This window comes from Heloderma suspectum, chromosome 1 (assembly GCF_057233095.1).
Source record: "Heloderma suspectum isolate Gila_16-S chromosome 1, 16-S_ref, whole genome shotgun sequence".
NCBI classification, from domain to species: domain Eukaryota; kingdom Metazoa; phylum Chordata; class Lepidosauria; order Squamata; family Helodermatidae; genus Heloderma; species Heloderma suspectum.
The window spans coordinates 37,019,451-37,033,946 of record NC_139458.1 but is presented as its reverse complement, the minus strand read 5'-3'; the positions used below and the strand labels follow the sequence as shown (position 1 = coordinate 37,033,946).

At 44.1% G+C, this 14,496-nt stretch overlaps 1 long non-coding RNA gene across 1 annotated transcript in view; it reads left to right on the top strand.

The window, feature by feature from the left end:
- The first annotated feature begins 2,250 nt into the window (after positions 1-2,250).
- The window catches only part of LOC146357128 (uncharacterized), an 87,255-nt gene continuing 75,009 nt past the window's right edge, over positions 2,251-14,496 (top strand). The window contains exon 1 of the long non-coding RNA XR_014788651.1: positions 2,251-3,351. This is a non-coding gene — a long non-coding RNA (uncharacterized LOC146357128). The remainder of the gene's footprint in view (positions 3,352-14,496) is intronic.

Sequence of the window (14,496 nt, the reverse complement as noted above, 5' to 3'; positions counted from 1 at the left end):
TTAATCTCTAACGAAGCAGGCCTGGTGGGACTCTACACCACCAATTCCTATCCGACTAAAATCGAATACAGCATCTCCCAACTGGGCGCCCTCTAGATGGGTTGGACTACAACTCTCATCACCCCCAACCAGCAATGATCATGTTGACTGGGGATGATGTGGGTCATAGCCCAGCCCATCTGAAGGGCATGAGATTCAAGAGAGTGCAGGTTCCTTGCTTAAGTGCACGATCCTATGCATGTTTAGACAGAAAAAAGTCCAACAACTGCCAGCTGGGGAATGCTGGGAGTTGTAGGACCTTTTCTGTCTAAACATGCATAGGATTGCTCACCAGATCACTTTTTAAAAATTACATTTGGAGATGAAATGATGGGCATTTAAGCACACCTGCAGAATGCAGTGATCTCCAAAGGGATACGAGAAGGACTATCTGTGAGTCAGACGCAAGGATTCCATTTCCTGTTGTTGTTGTTGTTCAGTCGTTCAGTCGTGTCCGACTCTTCGTGACCCCATGGACCATAGCACGCCAGGCCTTCCTGTCCTGCGCTCTCTCCCGGAGCGTGCTCAAGTTCATATTCATTGCATCCGTGATGCTATCTAGCCATCTCATCCTCTGCCGTCCCCTTCTCCTTTTGCCTTCAGTCTTTCCCAGCATCAGGGTCTTTTCCAGGGAGTTTTCTCTTCGCATTAGGTGGCCAAAATGTTGGAGCTTCAGCTTCATTATCTGTCCTTCCAATGAGCACTCAGGGTTGATTTCCTTTAGGATGGACTGATTGGACCTCCTTGCAGTCCAGGGCACTCGTAAGAGTCTTCTCCAGCACCACAGTTCGAAAGCATCAATTCTTCGGCGCTCAGCCTTCCTTATAGTCCAGCTCTCACAGCCATACATTACTACTGGGAAAACCATAGCTTTGATTAGACGGACCTTTGTCGGCAAGGTGATGTCTCTGCTTCTTACTATGCTGTCTAGGTTTGTAGCAGCCATATCGGGGATCAGACTAAGTAGCCTCATGCAGTCTCATGCTTCATGTTCTTGCTGAGCTCTTTCTCCCTTGAATATATTGTTGTAAGCTGACGAGACACAGGAATTCCTTATCTTGTCAAAGGTCATACAATTGTATATCTTGTTCTCTGCTGTTCTCTTCTGTTCTCTCCTTATCATGGCTACCCTATAACCCAGTTCTTGTATTATAAACAATAGTGCTAAGAGAAGAAATGTTGAGGATTGCAACCCCATGCGGGAGGGGGAGGAGGAGCCGTTTCATATGTGTCACAATGTCTATAAAACCAATGTGCTAATGTAAATCGGGGCTTCTGGCTCTTTGGAAATGATTCCAGCCTTAAGCCCGCGCGTTAAATAAAGAATCTCTTTTTCCTTCACTCCGTGGTCTCTCTGACTCTGGGTTCTGCAACATAAATGGTGCCGTGACTCGGATGTGGCAGGCTCTGAGCCAGACAGGTGGCAGTTGCCTGCTCTTGATCGCCGCACCGGGAAGACGAGCTCGGCGCATGCCTCCCTTTCTTGGCGCCACCGACCTTTTTGTCGAGTGAATGGGAGAAAGCCTGCACCGGGATCGCCCAAACGGCAGCGAGCAGCAAGAGAACCTTGGGAAGCGGAGGAAGGAACTTGAGCCCTGCCTGTATCGCAGCTGCAATTGAGTTGAAACCCACATTGGAAGCCTTCAGGAGAAAGGCAAGTATATGGGAAAAAGAGGGCCCCGCCTTTAGGGAGAAAGGCCATTGGGCAGAAAAAAAGAGGGCCCCGCCTTATGAAGAAGGTCAGTGTTGGTGGTATACGTATACAAAAGAACCTACTCCTTGCGGGTAGAAGGGGGGCCTGATCACACCCCCGAGTGGGCGCCAGTACCTAGCACGCCAGTACTCAGTAGGAAGCTGAGGAAGCTGGGGAAGCCGTTTTCCGCTCTGGTAAAAAGTGGGAAAAGTGGGTGGCAGGGACATATGGATGTAGTGGAGAGATTGATGATTGTGTGAGTGGCTACTGCGGTTTCTGAAGCATACCGTTGACCGTCCGGGTGCCCAGGCCAGTAGCAAAGTGCGTGGTGTGAAAAATCCTCTTGTGTCGGCCAGTGAGACCCCTTACTCACTGACCAATTCCCATTCCCTAATTGTGTCTGTCTTCAATTTAGGAGGGAGGCTATGGGTGGTGGGGGAAGCAAACCTTGCACCCCCTTGAGATGTATGTCAAACAAAGAAGGAAAAAGGTTTTTTTTTAAAAAAAGATTCAGAATAGAAAAACAGCAAAAAGCTCAAGGTCGAGCTGAGAGGAAAAAAACAAGATCTGAGGCTGTTAATTAGAAAAATGTTGCAGGACAGTCTGGCTTTTAACAAAGCGTGGGAGCGTGAGAGTGTAAGGCCGAAGAAGTAGCTGTTAGCCTAGCGCGCCGAAAGAGGGGGGACAGGAAAATTGCCCACAACGTTCTGAGTTGTACAACATCATCACCTCGCCTAATTGAGATAAAATCCCTAAGAAATGGAAACTGAAAATGAAGACCCAGAAGATGAAGGCAAAATAGAAAATAAAGGTGAAGAATCAGCCCCCAGGGCACAGGCTAGACCCCTCTTCGAGTGAAAAGTGTGCCATAAGACTGTCCCAAAGCAGAATGAAGCGGAAAGACCACGTTGAAGATCTCTGTCAAGGTAACCGTGTTTAGCTTTGAACTGTGTTAGAATTGCATAGAGCCTGTAGCTACTGACCATCAGCTATATGATTTCTAAAGAGCGTAACCATTAAGCTTTTGCCGTGGGATTCCCTGCAATGAAGAAATCTCACTGATTTGAGTGTCCAGTGTTACACTGCCTAAGTATGTGTGCTAAAGAGACCGAGAAACCAGACAGCATGTTCCTGGCCAAGCCAAAATCACGCTACTGCCATGCTCCTGAAAGCTGCAATAAACTGTGTAAGCTGGGAGACCCAACCTGATTGAAAAGAAAAGAAGATATTGGAGCAACTGTCTTAAAAAAACAATGAGATCTGTGTAGCTGGCTGGCTGACGCTGTCAGTGATGTTACAATTTTAAATTAAGACTGTTTTCCTGTTTGAGACCCCAGCGAAGAAAGCTGACCCGAGTTATTTGTTGCCCGTGCCAAAGCAAGAATTTGGCTGCCCTGTACCTCATTGTGTCCTGTTTTGAGCTTGGGATTTACAAATACAAACCAACTGAGAAGCTTGCCTTTGAAGTCCTGCAAATCACCCCACCGCCTCCCGGAAGATTAATGGCTGCCTGAAAAATGCAAGTATAAGGCGATGCCCATCACCCCCCAGGCGTCCTGAGTTTCAGCACTCAGTGTTTCAGTGCTTTCGTGTACCAGGTTAGAAGAGAAAAAAAAAGAGTAAGTTTTTAAAATGTCTGTGAGAGAACCTGACAGAAGTAAAATAAAATTTACAGAGGAGTTGCCCAGGTTAAAGCGTCACGGCTAGAGAGCTGAGCTGTGCCGCTCTGTTTAGATAGAGGCCTTGCTAAAAAAGTTAAAGGCCCTTGTCTGTCAGAAGGGGTGTAGGGCCACACTTTCCCTTTTTAAACTGATGCAAAAGTGGAGAGCCTTTGCTGGAAACATCGCATCTTCATTGCCCAGAGCCTTCTCTGTTTGCCTCCATCAATGTCTGGGCTTTTTAGAGACACTCTGCACATGAACTAAAATTTTAAATTGTCAAAGACTTGCCATGGACAGTGCTGTGAAGCTTTTGATAAACTTGAACTCTCATCGCTGTGGACCGTGTGTCTATGTTTGTAGTCAGCTCAGTGTACAGCAGGCTGAGTTTGATTTATAACTTTTAATTTCCTTCTGCCAGAACTCATGCAGCATAGAGTTGCCAATGCAAAAATGGTGACCTAGAACTCTTTGTGTGTGTGGGTATGCCTGTCCCTTGATTTTGATGAGCCCTGAGCTTTCAGCCAGAAGAGCAGTATAATTGCTGGATCTGCTCCATCATGCCTTACCATGCAAAAAGTGCTTTCCATTCATTGTGTTAAATTGCAAAAAAAGTTTGTTTTGTATATTTTATGATTTCTTAAATATTATGAAATATATGTGATATTTGCAAATTAGTGTTAGTTGCAACTCCAAATGATACTAAGTGTGGTTCCCAATGGATGACAAGGAAAGAAAGACAAAAGCAAGTAAAAAAAAAAAATAGAGAAAGTAGCAGACAGATAGAGAAGAGGGAGGAAAAAAGAAGAAAGAAAAGGCAAGAGGCAAAGAAAAAAAAAATTATAAAAAAAGAAGCATGGCCATAGTTGCCCCCAGGGTAAATTAAAAGCAGCTGATTGTGCCTGGAGCTTATTACCTGGGATAAAGTAGCCACAATAATGTAATAGTTCTTTAAAATGAAGAAAATGTAACTAGAAGGAGAAGAAGAGCCTATCCCAAATGTGTGTCAGTGGGACTAGTGTAAGGCAGAAAAGTTTAAGTAAGTTTAACTTGAAAAAGACAAATAAAGAGACAAGGCTGGTGCATGGAGCAGAAAGTTTTATATAAAAAGTTTGAAACATGATCTGCAATACAGGCAGATCAGCAAAGAAAAAGAAAGCAAAAGAAAGAGAAAAAATTTGTCTTCCCATACTAATAAATAAAAGTGTTATCAAGCACTTTGGGAAGCGAAGTTGTTTACAGGAAGCTGTGCCTGAGAACCAAACACTTCTAGCCTATGCTGAAAATGCTTGCTAGTGTTATGGGTAACATGTATGGTATAAAACCCATTTAGCGCAATAGCTCGTGGTTCAGAGAAGCTGTCTGATCCAACCATTAAGTACGCCTGTGTGCTGTAAGTTACCCAATAAAGCCTCCTTGTAAGTACCCCCCCCCCCGCTGGAATCCCAAAACACAAGTGGGGCTAGAGCGCCTCACCCAGTATCAAACCCTGCTGTTAGAAGCCATGAAAGCAGGTATAAAAAAGTCAGTTAATATGACCAAAGTGTTTAAAGTGCTGCAAGGTGCCACCGAGGCCCCAGAGCGTACTTGGAGCGTCTTTCAAATGCCTATCACCAGTATACCCCCCTCCCTCAGCCCAGAGGCCCAAAAAGACGTGGACGAAAGAAAAAAAAAAAGACCCGGCAGAGGAAGAAGATTCTTAAAAAAGAACCAGTGTGCCCAGTGTGGACAAGATGGACATTAGTGGCATGAATGCCCAAATAAAATAAATCAAATACACAAAGGAGAAAACCAAAGGGGCCAGAATGGGCGAAGAGGGAGACAGCTTGAGAGGGGCCGTGACATTGACTGTGAGGGGCCGTGACATTGACTTCATAATTGACACTGGAGCAGCATCAAAAGCAAGCAACAAGAAGTCCAAACACTAAACAAAGTTCTTCAAGCCCAGCGTAGCTTTGTCTTAAAAAATAAGCCATTCCCATCACAGAAGTTCATCCTTTCCAATTAAGAGTTAAAGTATGAGTTAAAGAGGGAAAAGCAGCTGGAGTTAAACCCTGGATACACTGGACACGAGTCAAGAGAGCGAGAGGGGGAGAGTAGACTGTAAACAGAAATCCTGAAAATCCTTTAAAAATCATTCTGAAAAAGCAGTAAGAAGACTCAGGCTAGACCTTACTGTGGACACACCGGGAAACTGTCCCCCTGCGTACGGTCAGACCTGCAACTGGAAAATTGAAGAAGGGGACTAGACCCTACTGCAGCTTGCCAGGTGAATAGCTGCCCAGCGTACGGTCAGATCCCAAAGAAGATCAAACATGCGTGTTGTAGTGTTAGTAGTGCTGCATTGTGTTTCCTTAATAAGGTGCAAAAAGGGGGGTCTGCCCCTGGAAGGAGAAGTTTGTCCCAGTGATTTGCTGATAATTACTGGCTTCACCTGGCTAACATCATGAAAATAAAACATTTTTGTTTGCCAAGAGGTATACCTGCAAACAGGCTTATTAGCTCTTGCCTAATACCTGTCTGTAGACATTCTGAGAAAATTCAAAAAGATACCATGTTAAAAGTTTATGGTGTAAGTTTAACTTATTCCCAAAATGCTAATTGGGGCATGGTTGCAAAGATCCTACCCCCTACAGAGTTCACTCTACGCACCCCCATCATTGCTGAAACAAATGCTACGTGTGCACGAATGCTTAATTGTCAAAATTTTTTTCCAGAAAATACAAAGCTATCCCTGGCCCCCTTCCACTGTAATAAAATTCAAAACATATCTTTTAATAATGCCCACATACTTTTGCCTCATGGATGGTTTTAGACATGTAGTTCCCGCACTTGGTCATTCATTCCTGCCAACTTGTCTAATAACCACCCATGTTGCCTCAGCCGCCAATTAAATTGGTGCCAATTCTTCCCCTGTAGCCCGAGAAAATCCGTCAACGGCAGCCTCGAGCACTCCAACTAACTAAAAATTGTAATAGTCATGTGCAGTTATATTCTGACTCAGAAAAATTGGCCTTAGCAATGTCACTAGTTGGGGTTCCAGGTTTAGCCTTGGCTAATGGTCTAAAGAACAACTGGTTAGCTTGCAGCTTAGCCAAAAGCAGAAATGCCACCTCACGAGCATTGTCATTGTTAAATAAAGAGTTGCGTGATCTAAGAGGTGCAGTTCTAGAAAATAGAGCTAGTATAGATTACCTCTTCCTTCTTCATCATTTAAGTTGTGAGATACACCAAAAGCTCTGTTGTTTTAACTTAACTAATAATGGCAATGCTGTAGATGAACAGATCAACAAGCTGCACAATATAGTAGCTAACAAAACAATAAGACAAAACAATTAGCTAAATTAGTTAACCCCTTGGCTTCCAGATCTTAGCTAGCTTAAAAGCGTTGTTCATCCTAATTCTACCAGTGTTGTTCATAGAGATACTGTTATGTCTCTGCGTTCCTTGTCTTATGCGCTGTTTAACCAATCTGGTTTATGTCTCAGCTAGTAAAACTGCTGCCCTCTACGCTCTAATAGCCTAACAAGAGGCTAAGTAATATGTATGTCACAAAAAGCTTTGTATGGTTATCAGAAATGCTATAATTGTAATGAAATTATGCATTTAAGGGGGGAATGTAGCAGCCATATCGGGGATCAGACTAAGTAGCCTCATGCAGTCTCATGCTTCATGTTCTTGCTGAGCTCTTTCTCCCTTGAATATATTGTTGTAAGCTGACGAGACACAGGAATTCCTTATCTTGTCAAAGGTCATACAATTGTATATCTTGTTCTCTGCTGTTCTCTTCTGTTCTCTCCTTATCATGGCTACCCTATAACCCAGTTCTTGTATTATAAACAATAGTGCTAAGAGAAGAAATGTTGAGGATTGCAACCCCATGCGGGAGGGGGAGGAGGAGCCGTTTCATATGTGTCACAATGTCTATAAAACCAATGTGCTAATGTAAATCGGGGCTTCTGGCTCTTTGGAAATGATTCCAGCCTTAAGCCCGCGCGTTAAATAAAGAATCTCTTTTTCCTTCACTCTGTGGTCTCTCTGACTCTGGGTTCTGCAACAGGTTGGCCATAGCTTTCCTCCCAAGGAGCAAGCGTCTTTTAATTTCATGGCTACAGTCACCGTCTGCGGTGATCTTGGAGCCCAAGAAAGTAAAATCTGTCACTGCTTCCATTTCTTCCCCTTCTATATGCCAGGAAGTGATGGAGCCAGATGCCATGATCTTAGTTTTTTTAATGTTGAGTTTCAAACCAGCTTTTGCACTCTCCTCTTTCACCCTCAACAAGAGGCTCTTGAGATCCTCTTCGCTTTCTGCCATTAGGGTGGTATCGTCTGCATATCGGAGGTTGTTGATAATTCTCCCAGCAATCTTAATTCCGACCTCTGATTCATCCAACCCGGCATTTCTCATGATGTACTCTGCATATAAGTTAAATAAGCAGGGTGACAATATGCAGCCTTGTCGTACTCCTTTCCCAATTTTGAACCAATCGGTTGTTCCATGTCTGGTTCTTACTGTTGCTTCTTGACCCTCGTACAGGTTTCTCAGGAGACAGGTAAGGTGGTCTGGTACTCCCATCACTTTAAGAATTTGCCAGAGTTTGTTGTGATCCACACAATCAAAGGCTTTAGCGTAGTCAATGAAGCAGAGATAGACGTTTTTCTGGAATTCTCTTGCTTTCTCCATGATGCAGCAAATGTTGGCGATTTGATCTCTAGTTCCTCTGCCTCTTCGAAACCCAGCTTGTACTTCCGGTAGTTCTCGGTTCGCATACTGCTGAAACCTAGCTTGTAGGATTTTGAGCATCACCTTGCTGGCATGTGAAATGAGCGCAATTGTGCGGTAGTTTGAACACTCTTTGGCGTTGCCCTTCTTTGGAATTGGAATGTAAACTGACCTTTTCCAGTCTTGTGGCCACTGTTGAGTGTTCCAGATTTGTTGGCATATTGAATGCAGCACTTTAACAGCATCATCTTTTAGGATTTTAAATAGCTCGGCTGGAATACTGTCATCTCCGCTAGCTTTGTTGTTACTAATGCTTCCTAAGGCCCACTTGACTTCACTCTCTAGGATGTCCGGCTCAAGTTCAGTGACCGCACTATCATGGCTATCAGGGACATTCAGATCTTTCCTGTATAGTTCTTCTGTGTATTCTTGCCACCTCTTCTTAATCTCATCTGCTTCTGTTAGGTCCCTGCCTTCTTTGTCCTTTATCATGCCCGTCTTTGCACAAAACGTTCCCTTGAGATCTCCAATTTTCTTGAAGAGATCTCTAGTCTTTCCCATTCTGTTGTTTTCCTCAATTTCTTTGCATTGTTCATTTAAGAAGACCTTCTTGTCTCTCCTTGCTATTCTCTGGAACTCTGCATTCAGTTGGGTATATCTTCCCCTTTCTCCCTTGCTTTTCGCTTCCCTTCTTTCGTGAGCTACTTGTAAAGCCTCATCAGACAGCCACTTGGCTTTCTTGCATTTCTTTTTCTTTGGGATGGATTTCGTTGCTGCCTCCTGAACAATGTTACGGACCTCCGTCCATAGTTCCTCAGGCACTCTGTCTATCAGGTCTAATCCCTGAAATCTATTCCTCACCTCCACTGTATATTCATCAGGGATATGATTTAGGTCATACCTGAATGGTTTAGTGGTTTTCCCGACGTTCTTCAATTTAAGCCAAAATTTTGCAAGAAGCAGCTCATGATCTGAGCCACAGTCAGCTCCAGGTCTTGTTTTTACTGACTGTATGGAGCTTCTCCATCTTTGGCTGCAAAGGACATAATCAATCTGATTTCGATATTGACCATCTGGTGATGTCCATGTGTAGAGTCGCCTTTTGTGCTGTTGGAAAAGAGTGTTTGCTATGATCAGCATGTTCTCTTGGCAAAACTCTATTAGCTTTTGTCATGCTTCATTTTGTACACCAAGGCCATGCCTGCCTGTTATCCCGGTGATTTCTTGACTTCCTACTTTAGCATTCCAATCCCCTATGATGAAGAGGACATCTTTTTTTGGTGTTAGTTCTAGAAGGTGTTGGAAATCTAATAAGAATTACATGCGTCGATAGGATAAAAATGCCTCCCAGTACAACAATTTGCTTAAACCACTGCCTAATAGTTGGTCTGTTCGTGAAATCCTAACACTAACCCAGGCTTGCTGCGAATTAATCAGTGGCAAAACTCCTTTGGCTTCAGTGAGGTCAAAGGTTCGCTGCACACTCCGAAGGATACTTTATCCAGGTATCTTGATATAGCTTACGATCCAGGCAATGTAACTACACAGAGATATCATGCTGCTGCGTTCTATCACCTTTTTTTATGGGATGGCTGGACATTTCTCTCTGCAAAGAAAACAAATAATGAATCCCAAATTACCTGTTTGGCACCACTCTACAACAACCACCCAATTCAGTTCACATTATTGTTTTATTCATGGTAATGAGATAATAGGGGATCACATAATGAGGGAGCTACTTTTAGCACCTTACACACTTTCGTCTCTACTGGCAGAACTTCATAGGTAACCGATACGCATGGCAGTTCCTCTAAATGAAACAAAGTTTGTTCAGGTTACAAGTGTTTCCTGAAAACAGTGTCTTGGTGAGAGCTGCTGGCCCTTTTGGCCCTTTCATTTGCTGCTTGTGGTGCAAGTATGAAAACATCTCTTTACATCTGCCCTAAGGTCACATTTATGCTATCAGGCATATGCTTGTCCTGCCACCTCTACAATGGACTAGGGGTAATAGAAGAAAACAATAATGCTTTCTTTAGAAGATATTATTATTATTAATTTTCATTTCTATGCCATCCAATAGCCGAAGCTCTCTGGGTGGTTCACAACAATAGAACATAGCATAAATTAAATATGCAAGATGTAAAATCAATTTAAACTGCTAAACACAATTTCAATAAAATATAATCTTCCTTTCTTATCATCAAATCCTTATAAAAACACCTGTACGGCACTCGGCACGGCACTCGGCACTGCACACTAATATAAGTAAACAGGCTCATTTTTATCCTTCCTTCCAACTGAGTCTTTTTCAGAATCACATTTATTTATTTATTTATTTGCATAAATTTATATGCCATGGATCGTAAAAACACCACAGATGGTGTACAACATAAAAATCACAACAATAAAAATACTGGATAAAACAATGCCATGACCAATAAAACCAATATACAGAGCAGGGTCAAACATAGCTGAGAATGCCTGAGTGAAAAAGTACATCTTCAGCAGGCATCTAAAATCCAGACGGGTCGGCGTCTGCCTAACGTTAACGGGGAGGGAGTTCGACAGCACAGGAGCTGCAACAGTCAAAACTCTGTTCATAGGAACCATGAGGCAATGTGGGACCATAAATAAAGAAAATAAAACAAAACTTACAAGTTAAATGCCTCCTTTACCTCTCACCCTCAGTGCTCACTCTTTAAAGGCTAAAACTGGGCAATTGTGGGGTGGGGGAGGGTGTTGGGGGGTTTCCTCCCTTTCTCCACCCCTCAGTTCCCTTTGGAGTTTTAAATGAAATCTGCCATGGCTGTTGCTCTTGATCCAGCTGTTGGGGAAATATAGTAACATCTAAACCAAGACCCTTGGCTACTACAGTAGTATACAATAATAAGTAATTCAATTGCAGTCAATGCAATAATAAGTAATTCAATAAACGATACCTGTGCTTGTTTGTTGGCCTTTTCATGTATGCCTCTTCAATCAGTCTTAATCCTTTGATTCCAAGCCTGATAAAGATGGCTATCTTTCTTTCGTGTTTTAATTGCTAGCCAGGCAAATGAGTGTGATATGGGGATTTGGTGTAATGGCTTCTGATATTAAAAAAGGAACTGATTACTTCCCCATACTTATAATAGTGAAGGAAAGGGGCATCTCACTTAGATTAAAGGTTGCAAGTTCCTCAAACACAATGTATTATTTCCCCTGCACAAGGCTGTCAGATGCACAATCATCTCATCCCTGCAGTATTCCTTTAAAGCTGCTACAAGAGTGTGCAGTGGAGGATTTAAGATGGCTGCTGTGAAGGATTGCTGGGCCTAGACCCAACAACCTTGCAAGGTAGGACAGTCCAAACCTGACCACAAATCCCCACAATAACCCAGTAGCCTTCTACCTTGGACAGTAGGCACTGAAATTAGCACTGAAGTTATTCAGAACACATCACACCAACTAAAAGTTTGGGAAAAGTTTATTAAAGGGAAGGAATGACAGGAAAGGAAAGAGGTGGAAGGTTGTACAGGAAATTACAAGCAAGATTACAAATACCAAAATACTGAGGAATGCTGAGAGCCTTTGTATGCACCCCCAAGCAAAATAACAAAACTAGCTAGTCTTTCCTATACATACCAAAGTATGGGCCTTCCAGGATAGTCTCCAGCCATCAACACATCCACAAACCATCAGGGCAAAGGAAGACAGCCTGCCTCTTCCTCAGCCCCTATTTATGGCCCAGCCCTAGCAACTCAAGGCAGAATTCAGATAGCCAGTCAAAGCTCAGCCTCAGGGCGCACCACCCTCACCTCAGAAGGGGCAGGATGTTCCCACCAAACTCAGCTGTTACCTCTTTCTCAATTAATATGGACAGAGCTTGGCCTTGAGCTGCAGGAGAAATGGCAGCTGGTCACTTCAGACGTGACAGCCCGACCTATTCTCATGGCAGAGAGCAGGCCTATGTTCTTGACAGCTGCCATCTCCTTTCTTCAGCCATGATAGAGTAGCTCCTTTCTAGTAACAAACAAACAAACAAACAGATTAGGTGTTTCCAGCAGCATCCCCCCGCCCCCCATGAGTCACTCCCTGGCTCTATTTCGTAGCTTCCCTGTGGTTTTGGCTTTTTAAAGAGCTCTGGTTGCTATTATTGCCTTGTTGGGTTTGGAGTTCGTCTGAACGACCTTTCAAGGATAGTCCCTTACAGCCCAGTGCCTCTGACTGCAAACAGATTCAGGAGCCCTTACAACTCTGCAGTTCTTGACTGTATGATTTCTGTAAGTAGAGCTATCAGTGTGGGTGCCCAGATGTAGTTCCTCTTATGACCTGACAAAATCAGTTGATAGCCAGTAACATTCTGGTGTTGTGTTTCAAGGATGCTAGGATGGCCCAAGAAGGCATAACTGATGGGCGGAGTTAATTCATCTTTCTCACCCCCTAGTAGACAAAGGGAGGAAGCCGGGGAGGTCTCTGTATGTAGCAGGAAGTTTGTGCTGGAAGTGAGGCTGAAAGGGGCAGAGAGGGCAAACTTGCTCTCCACAGGAAAACTTACGGTGCTATGGGTTCCCCTGGGGAACAGGTATCTGGTGAGGTATTAATGCTGCGAACTTTCATCTTATGCTGCGAAGTACAGATTTGGGTGAGGAGCAAGGGAAATTGAGTTATAAGGAGATGGATGGATGGATAGATAGATAGATAGATAGATGCTGAGTTCAATTTCCTTCAAAGGAGGTAACTGGAGATTTATGATATTGTTATATTTATGCATGTGCACACATACCCATACACACAAACACATATGTGTGCACGTGCATGAGTGTGTAAATATAACAGAAACAGCATAAGTCTCCAGTTACTCTTTTGAAGGACACTGAACCCTGTGTAAGTGCTGGAACGCCTGAAATGTCTCACAGCTCGGAGGTGGGGTGCACATGCATTAACAGGTCCTGGTTCCTCTTAGGCTGTGTTTCCATGACAACGGAAGGAGAAGCTAAAGGAGGAGTACCAGATTCTAAAAAAGGAATTGGCTTTGCTGTGAGCAGGTTCCATGAGCAGGTTCTCTGGACCAGTAGAAATTGCTTCACAGAACATAGTTCCTGGTGGGGTTGGAGTGAACGTCATCTGACTGGCAGGGGCTGCTTAACCAATAACAGAGGCTCCCCCCTCCCCCTCCCCCTCCCCCTCCCCCCCTCCCCCTCATTTCCACTGAAAGGCCAGACCTGTATTTCAGGAGCAAGCCTCATTTACCACAATGGGAGTTACTTCTGAGTAGACACACACATGCTTGTGCTGGAAACGTGGGGGGCACAAAGACAGAAACGAGCTCTCATTTTAACCCGCAGGTCCTCATTGACCACAATGGGAGTTACTTCTGAGGAGACAGTAACCCACAGGATATCTATAACGAAGCTGTGTACTTACTTTTGCACTTAAGGAATTGGGCTTTAACTTGTGCCATTTCAGTTGAGGGAGAATCTCTACATTCTGATGTGGGCATTCAAAGACAAGCCCCATTGATCGCAGTGAGAGTTACTTCTGAGGAGGCACTAATGGATTTGTTGTGGGAAAGAGAGCAGTAAACACAAAGACAGAAACCAGCTCCCATTTTAATGCACAGGATCTCTATAAAGAAGCTGTGAAGTAGTTACTTCCTAAGGCAATGAATCAGAGCCTCGAGATCACACTTAATTGCACTTAAGGGATTGGGCTTTAAAATGTGCCCTGTCAATTGAGGGGCTTCTCTGTTATTTCTGTGGTCATTGAGAGGGCAAGCTTCATTCGGCTCAATGGGAGGAAACACCCCTTGACCAGGGTCACGGTGAAAGGCACACCCCTGGGCAGGGCTAGCAAACACGAGCTAAATGCGGGGGTTGGGGCTCATAACAACCATACCAGGAGAACCTGACTTGAGGAAAAGAATCGGACTTTAAACAGTCTCAGGAAATCCGGTTTTTCCCTGATGAGCTACTGGATGGTCATAGCGTCATGTATTCCTAACGACCTCAACAAGCAACCAGCTCAGAGTAAATCGCTGGTGGAAACACCCCCTTAATGTCACTACACTCACACAGTGTGTAGGGGGAATTCAGCACAATGGGAAGGTCTGCCTTTCCCTTGCTCCTTACCCAAATCTGTACTTCCCAGGCTAGCTTCAGCCAATGTCAGCCTGGAAGGACCTTGCCCATTTCCCCTTCTATTGCCAGCCTGCTAGAGGTAGAAGGGAGCTGGGGAGGAGCTCGTCACTGCTGCAACATCCACTGCCAGCACTCTGGAGTCTCTACAGGCTTCACAGTTCCATTGAGCATGCTCAACACGCTGGAGAGGAAGTTTCAATCTTTACACATGCTGAAGAACCTGGAAGTCCTGGCAGTCAGTAGCATCAGGGCCAGTGTCAAGGG